Here is a 9,518-nt window from a genome sequence, read left to right on the forward strand (position 1 = left end):
ATTATTTTGTATTTTCTTTGTATTCAACCTTTGTAATTAGGTAAATTTTTTGCTTTTTACGTTTCCATTAGTTACATTGTAATATCTATATTAAAAATTCAAGCATTATATTTGCTTCTTTTGTTCATGGATCAAACATGGTAGCCTTGCTATAGAAGATAACAAGATCACGAAATTAACCAACCTACCATTTTTATATTTTGTACACCAAACCTTCCATATATACATGTACTGTGGTAGGGAAATATGGTAAACTCTTTTCCTTTTTTCTGTTCATAACTAATATGAAACACCTACCAAATCTTGCATTCTCTTAATTAAATCCATTGAATTAATAATTTTATTTTTAATTTACAATAAAAAAAGACTCTTAAAAATGTAAAGTCAATTTTAAAAGTTTTACATTTTTTTTAGTGAATGTACAAGTCTATAAGATAACAATACCCAATGATGTATAATCCTTCTTTTGTTTTTTTAATAAAACAATGATGTGAAGCTTTAGAACGATGATAATGTTTGGTAAGTAAATATAAAAAGCTTTAATTTGTCAAAGTTATCAGGTAGTTGGGTGGGAATAGCTGTGGTAGCTGACTGTTCCATGGTTCCCTTTGGCACCATGAATTGGAATTTTTATTTGTTATTGTCATCACTGTGGATTCTAACTTGGAAGTTGGAAGAAATTCATAAAATGTTGGTATAAAGTTTAAACCAAGTGGGCAGTACTCAAATGTGGAGGATAAAACAAAGTTAAGTAAAAGAATCCAGACACTTGAACGTTTGCTTTATTTTTTCCTCCACTTTTATTTAATCATTGGGATTATGTGCTGTTGACTAAGAAGATTAGGAATTTGTATGCTTTGTTGGATGTTTGTCTCAATCTTTAGGGACTTATTTATGTTTCGGGCACATCTTTATCAGCGTTAGGTATAAAAATAAATAAATAAATTAACCATAATGTAGTGAGGAAGATACTCTAAATATATATATAGTTGCTAGTTGGTAGCACGTATTTTATGGTTATGATTTTGGTGATTCTTTTATTACGGATTAGGTATGCTGCCAAACCTCAAAATGAACATTTTTAAATTAGGTGTGAACTCTGCAGTTTCGCACATCCTACTGATGACCCCTCGGAAGTGTCCAGGCCGGGGTGGGGATGGGTTGGGTCAAGGACTCAAGGTAGACTTTCATGGTTTTGTAGCCGGCAACGTTTGATCGACATAAATGTGCTGCAAAGTAATGTGGTAAGAAGTACTACCCTGAGGCATGAAGCTTATCGATTGCTGTACAAAGTATAGTAAGATTTACTTACGCTTTGGTCGAGGATGGGGTACAAGACTCGCTCATCCATGTCCAATTCCGACCGTTGGATTTATAAAGAAGCTGTTTCAGTTTACGTCAAAGTTTAAACATCGCAAACAATTCAGGCCTGTGGAATCGAACTGTCGAAACCTAGCCATGGGGTATCAGGCCTAAAGTGCAAATAAAAGCCCAAATGGGTCTCGGTTCATTGATTTTTTTGTTTTTCCGACATATGTTAAATGAACCAGCTCGGATGAGGCGCAAAGAGACTTGATCAGTCTAAATTTCATAAAACGAACAGCATATCAAGATAAGTAGCCCAATTTAAATTCTAATCATCTAATGTTTAATGACAGGAAGAATAACAACCTTAAGTTTGCTGCCATCTGTATGTATATTTCGGCTTGTAGACTTTAGCATGGTTATAAATCTAGGCTGGGCTTGGCCCCTAGGTATGGTCTGTAGGCCTGTGTTATTGAATTTGAATTTTATTTTTTAAGTAAAAAATATATATATTAATTAATAAATTAAATATTTAAATACGATTGTATAATAATTATTTAACTCTTATAATTTAAGAATTTCTTCTCTCGAGAATACCATAATAATGGAGATAATAATTATTCAGGGTGAGAGTGCTTTTTAGAAACTACTTATTAATTTTTAATTGTAATCTTAAAAATTTATATTCTTTCAAATAATATTATTAATTGGGATAATTATATAAAGTTGGTGATACAATTACAATACAATATTATTCGTTAATTAGCTAGTTTGATTACAATTGTTAACTAGTTAATTACACAAGTTACATAACTAGTTAGAATTAGACTATGAATAAAATAAAATTTGTACATACAGATCTCATTCATTTTTATGATAAAATATAATTTTATTATAACAAATACAATGATAAAATGATAGAAAAATATTTTTCCAGAGACTATTAACTAGTTAAGATAATTGTAGAAATTCAATGATAGGATAATAATATAATACTATTAGCTAGTTAGTTAGTTAAACACCATTATTGGTTAATTAATTAGTTAAGTTATAAGACTGTTAATTAATTAAAGTTAAATTATAAATAGAATTAATTATATATATTGCATTCATTTTTATAATACAATATTATTTTTTATATAATTTCAAAAATATGATATTTCTTTTATTATAACAAATATAATGATAAAATAATATGAAATTATTTTATCAAGGACTAAGCTATTTTTGTTGTTTTTTTTTTTTTGGCAATGCCTGAATCAGGCAGGAAGATTGACAGATTGTCATTCAGTAATAAATTAAGTAAAAGCATGATATTGATATATGGGATACATCAAGGACTCTCTTGAAAGGAAATCCCTCTTTTAATCAATGCTTATTAAGTAAGGAATATACTCTAGTAAAATAGCTGAATTAAGATCAACAGAATAAAATGATTACCGTCCGTCGCGGGAGGTGCACCGTTATTGTACGACATCTTACAGAGTGGTCCTCCCTCTTTTGTTGAAGGAACACTTGGGTAATGTGAAAAGAATCATCAAACTACCACTTTTAAACTTTGTTTTTTATTCACAATTAACAAAAATTAATATATTAATCTCATACTTTTCAATTGCTATGTAGCCAACCTTTACAACTTTGGGTATTTTCCACTGTTTTTTAACTGCAGCATCACCCCTATTTAATAATTGTACTGATTTAATAATGGCGACGGTTTTGATTGTTTGTAATTGCGCGTTGAAAATAGTCACGAAAGTGAACTTCATTAGTCAACAAAAGAGAAGAGAACACAAACTCGAGCTTAAAAAACTTGGATGGAGCCGGTCTAAATAATCCTAAGCTGACCCCATTCAAAACAATTAATCCTTTTGTGAACTCTCTTCAATGTAAGGGCCCACTTAGTAACTTGAATGACATAAGCAAATCGGAATGAATGTCAAAGAAAGCTGCCTACATGTATTTCTAGGTCTTGGACAGAAAGAATCTTAAAATAAAGAGAAAAACATAAGAAAAGGAAGTGTTTTTGTTTTTTTTACCAATCCAATGTTGCATGACTCTGAAACCTCATTATAATGGACAAGGTTCTTTAGTCTTTTGTCACCTTAGATTTGACAGCCTCAACTTGTTAAAGATGGAATTCGCCTCCCACGCTTTCATTTCGAGTAGGCTCTTCTTCTTCAAGAAAGAAAAAGAAAAAGGTCGCGAAAGAAAGCTCTGTGTCAAAGATTATGGCACATTGACACTATCTTTTTCTCTATGAAGCTTAGCTGCGCTGCCCATCTCTCTCCGTCAAATGCAGTGGAATTTTTTGTTTTTTATCTCAAAAAAAATTGTTAAGTAGTGCACGTGCTCTGGCGAGTAAAGAAGAAGGCTGTTGGCGGAAGTCAAAGGAGTTATCATGGTGAAGGGACCCAGCAGAAGAGAAGACCATGCTTTTTATATTCCCTGTCTCGTGAATTATTATGTTCGACTAATAAGAAGCACGTTACAGCATAGACATGTTTCTTATTAGGTAGGAAAACAAATAATAAGGCACAGTAGCAACAAAATTGGGAAATAGTTTTTATTTTTTCTATTTGTGTGGCCAAAAATAAAAAAGAATATTAGTTTCTACTAATTGCCAGAGCAAGGCCAAGTAGAAAATATACAATATAATATATCCAGGGCTGAGGAAGAATTTTCCATTTCCCCACTGTTTTTGGACCTTTTTCTGACGCAGTAGCACTTCACTTAACATTTATTGGCCAAGTTCCATAAAGAATAATATGTATTGGCCAAGTTGGAAATAATTAAATAAGATGATAAAATAGAATAATTATTTTATTTATCTTTTCAGTATCACATGTAATAAAGTTGCCCAACGAGTTCATTTTCTGACTGATTAGCAAATTACAATTGGCGGTGCAGGGTCATGTCTACTTGAGTATCCAGAATTAAAAAATATACAGAGTATATAATAGGAACGTAAACTGATCTATCAAGAAAGAAAGGTTCAGATCTTAAATAAAGATCAATGAGAATACCTTTGCCTATAAGGAACAACGATTTTGTCCACTGCCTTTGAGGCCTTTTCATTAAATAGCGAACGTGGGCCCAGCAGTTCAATTATGTGCTTCACTGGTAAATCTAGCTAATACCCCACTTCTTTAATACGTTAATTAATAATCATCCCATATAAAAAAAATTAGCAACATTAATTAAATGGCTGTTTAATTTGAATGTGTACATATTTTTTTAATATATAATAATTTTTTATTTGTTTTATCTAAAACTGACAATAACTATAATATCAATTTTTCTTTTTTTTACAAATGGGTCTCAACCTTTTCATTCCATCAAGTTGCCCTTTTCAATGGCAAAATGAAAATATGAAAAGAATGAGTCAGGCATGCTTTGAAGTGCTTGTATTTAAACTCGAATTTAATTATAAAGTTTAACGCCCATAATTTAATCAAATCCAATTAACAATGCGTTATGAATTTTCAATTAAAACTTGAACATATTTATTTAGTTAAATATGATGCGGCAGTTGTTAAAAACTTAACTCGATCTGATTTAAATAATAAAAAAATTTGATCATTTTATTAGTTAAAATTAAACTAGTAAATTCAAATTAAATTTTATATTTTAAAAAATTATGAAATTATAAATAACACATGTATTAAAAATAATATAAATATTTAAAATTTTATTATTTATAATCAAATTTGAATAACGAATATTTCAAAATTACTACTCGGGTTATTTATCTTAAATCTTTTTATAAGATACTCTAATCTTCCTTAAATGAGCTGATATTATTGAATATTCCTTTACTTACTGTTCCTTTCATTAAAAATTATAATATAAAATTTTAATATTTATATCCTACGGTAGAAATTAAACAATTGACATATCGAGAGTTGTTCATGAAAATTTTGAATGACATGATGGCAACATTGAAAACGGAGGGTGGTTAGGAGGTTGATAGCACGGGGGAGGGGACTAAGATATTTTTGCATGGATGATGGGACTCATGAAGACAATAATGAAGGAACGCAAACATTAATACTTTGAGAGCAATTAGTAAGCAAGAATATATAGTCTTTGGGGTCACACGTGATCAAGCCAACACGTATATAAAACACAATCTCATCATGGAGATATTGAGATATGAGATGTAACAATGTGTGTTTGACGAAACAGCATACGAGGACAAGCCGTTTGTTTGTCTTCATTCTTTAATTCTATTGCCAAAAAAAAAAAAAGACGGCCCATTACATTAATTCATCAAGTGCATTATTTGCATTTAGGGCTGCGAAGATCTGTCTGCCATTTAGAGACTAAATTCTGGGTTAATTAACAAAATAATCTACATATATGATTGGTAATATACAATGGGATTGGTCAGAACCTCAATTAACGAAAGTACATAAAACCCCAAAATGACCTTTGAAAATATAATAAGACATGTTAATGAAAATATAGAGATTAAATTCATTAGGAGAAGCACGGGAAAAGGTTAGACAATTGGGATATAAATAGAATAATTAAGAATCTGTCCCCTAATGCAAAATAAGAGAAACAGTTCATGAAATAAAAGTTCATATCCAAGCCATTTTTGGTTGTCGTCTACTCTGTCTCTTCCCCAAGTCCCCATCTTGACTACGGCCGAAGGTTTTATCTTTCATTGACCACTTTGGCATCATTTTGGACCGATGGTAGTGAATTAAAGCATCCAACCTTAAGTTGAGGGTACAACTCCTAAGATATATTCTCCATATGAGTGTGTTTTCATTATAATCTTTCTCTTATACCCAATTCTATTATTTCCATGGTTTCTTATCGAGTTGGCATCTGGCTTTCGCAAGCTTGGCGAATAATGTGTCTGAATCAAAGCATTAATAAGGTGCATCCCCTTTCTTGCATTTTGGGCAGTAATATATCAATCATATCGTTGAAAAAATGCTTGGGTTAACAGTGAGGAATGAATCAAAAGGGAATGCTTGTTTGCAAAATTAAATTAATTAAATATTTTGTTTGTCAATACCATAGAATAAATATCAGATAAGGTTTATAGAGTAATGGACAGACATAAAAGATGTACTGTGTTTAAACGAACAAGCACACCACACAACCACAATAACGGCAAAAGCAAAGTGTCGTATAGGCGTGAGGAGAGTATGGCAGCAGTATCTGCTCCCACCTGACTGTAGACGTTTTATTGGGCATTTGCATGTTACTTCTTTCTGGTTGTCCCTTTTCAGCTTTCCCCACTAGCTTTGCCCATTTAATGTTTTCTATTTTGGGGGCAAAATATCTTTTCTTTTTTTTTTTCCCATATGAACATTTGTCTCAATAAGCTTAATTTTTTTTTCAAAAAATTGGATTTAAATCTTTCTTTTTTAGCAAATGCCATGAGAAAATTACAATTACCAATATTTTATTTAATTTTAATGGAATTGGTATAAAACGTGAGTTTTGAATAATAATTTAGTTTATATGATAGAGAATTTAATTTGCAAATATCTTTTTATGTATGCTTTGGTTTGATTGATTGAGAAATGATGACTTAAGGAGTTGCGAAGACTGACTTTCCACGAGAGGAAAAAAAAAAAACCTGAAAGGAAATTATGGTTTTGTTTTTGATTCTTCTAAGTAGTGGGAGGATCTGTTAGCTGTACGCACTAAAAATTAAAATAAAGTTAAAAAACGCGTCCCCAAGGGCCCTCAGCTTTTTAGCCTTTCACATGGTTCATTATCCTCTTCAATTGACAAATCACAAGTACAAAAAATTCTCTTATTCAACATCCATATCAACAACACAATAAGTAGTGAAAAAAAAAGGAAGCATTAACATGTTTATTTGGCAATAGTATTTTTATATATGGTAGCGGAATTGATGGTCGAATGTTTCCTAAATTGGTGAATTCTTGCTTGGATATAAATACAGGGAGTCGAATAAAAAACAGGGAAAGTTTTAATTTAGATAGGGTGGAATAAATAGCACATATGCCCTGCTCTTGATGAGTGCACTAAAGATGGAATATTGATGTGCTTTGTCTTTTCCTTTTCGCCTTTATACAGAAGTAATTGGGACTTGGAAAATATGGGTTTTTGTTGTTATTTTTCATTATTTTAATCATAAAAAAGTATAACATATATCATAAGCAGTATACAAAAAATGATAATTACAAGTAACAAGAAAAAGACGAGATAATAGTTCATAGTAAAAATAAAATCATACTTATTTAATTTAAATATATTATATTTTAATTAAAGATAATTATTTTTTATTAGATTCGAAACATGGATTAGGAATTAATTATCAATATATTAATTTTAATAATATGATGATAAATATTAAAATATAATGCGGTTAAAATGTATAAGCGGACCTTGTTTCTCGATGTTCGGTCGAGGATAGAAACGACTTATTCTTGTTGGTAGATACTAGATGGGCTGTAACTAAAACCGATTAACACGACAGTAAAACTTAACACACATGGAATATCCTGTTATCACAATCTCCTCGAGTCTCTCTTCATATACTCTCTGCCTTATGATGCCACGTGTTCACCATGCGTTTTCTCCATTGGCTCCCACGTTCAGATTTGTGCATCCTGGAATTACGGGAACAGCCTCACGTGACTAAGCAGCCACTAGTTGAGCGATTACGTTAGGGGATGTACTTCACTTGATTCCGCTTCTTTTTCTGCCGAAAATATGCTGCTTCCAGTGCCATGCCGAAGTTTTCGATCCCCACCCTGTCGTGGCGGGGTGAAAAACATATCATTTTAATAAAGATTAATTAGATAGTACTTAAATTTATGACATCTTAAAAGGTAAGATGTTAATTATCAGGTGTCGTCAGTTTTGAGAGGGGCGGACGGAAGGTTACGCTAGATCCAGTCATCCGGACATTTCAAAAGTTTAAATAATACAGTCAAAATTGAATGGGAGAAATAAATGAAAAGAATTGTGTGTTTGACTAAAGTAACATGTATGCTTTAAATTCGCATAAGTCTAGTTTAATTCCAATGTCCCTTGTGTTTAGCCAACCATTTTTCTTGCTAGGGGTTTGGTAGATAATCAACCGTCGTGACAAGACCATTTTTGTTAGACAGAAAATCTTAAACGTACAGCAACAATTTGAAATCCAAGAGGGTGAATGACATGACATTACTTGATCTCTACGAGAAATTCCAAAACAAAAAAAATAAATGTGGTATATAGTCCGTATGCCATGTGAGGAGTGAGGACGAAGCAATTAACAATTGATACAATAAGATTAAAATGGTAGTACTTATCTTTTATATTATTATTATTATAAGAATTAAAAGAGTATCTGAAATGGCAATTTTTCTCAAGTGTAAATACTTAGTACTAACATTCTTTGACAAGGGGAGGTGAAAACTCTCGCTCTCACAGCGAAGTCACATTCTTTCTCAGTTTCTTTATTTATTTAATTGGCCTTTTTGGGCACTCCTTGCTTTTCTCTCTCTAAAATCATAGGATTATAAAAATAGGAGAGCAACGAGACTGTATTTTGCTCTCTCTGAAAAGTAGCACTCTCCCAGTTGCAACGTTTGCTCTGTTCTCTCTCTGAAGGGGGGAAAACAAAAACGAAACGCTAGTTTCTCACTACTGCTTTGCTCTCCAGTTCCCACTCTCACCATGAAGGGACTTCACCGTTCTGTTTATCCTCTTTAAAACTTCCCTTTAATCCCACCCTTATCTCCTCTGTTTCTTTCTTCATCGCCATAACAACAAAGGAAACTTTTTTTTCTTTTTTAAAGAAGAGGAAAAACCCGAATAGAAATGGAGAAAAAGCAAGGTTTCTTCTCAGCTCTCAAAGAAGAAGTGGTTCGTGGGCTTTCCCCTTCCCGCTCTCGGCCCAACAGCCCTGCAAGAGCACGTTCACCCATGGCCAGTCTGTTACGCAGAAAGAAGAGCAACCACAACAACTACGGAGGCGCTTACGTGGCGCAACCGGAGCCATTGATCGTGAGATCCGGGAGTCTAAGGCCAGTCGGAGAGGCTTTAGCGCCACTCATGGAAGGGCCCGATCCGGACGGGGGAGAAATTGGGGATTCAAAACGGGTCGGGTCGGGGCTGGGACAATGGGTTAAAGGACAGTTATCGAGGACTCCATCCGTGGCTTCGATGAGTTACAAAAGGTCTGATCTAAGGCTGTTGCTAGGGGTCATGGGTGCTCCTCTGGCTCCAGTTCA

Source organism: Theobroma umbraticum, unplaced genomic scaffold, assembly GCF_002168275.2.
Source record: "Theobroma umbraticum cultivar Fairchild unplaced genomic scaffold, ASM216827v3 scaffold_30.0, whole genome shotgun sequence".
Classification (NCBI taxonomy): Eukaryota; Viridiplantae; Streptophyta; class Magnoliopsida; order Malvales; family Malvaceae; genus Theobroma; species Theobroma umbraticum.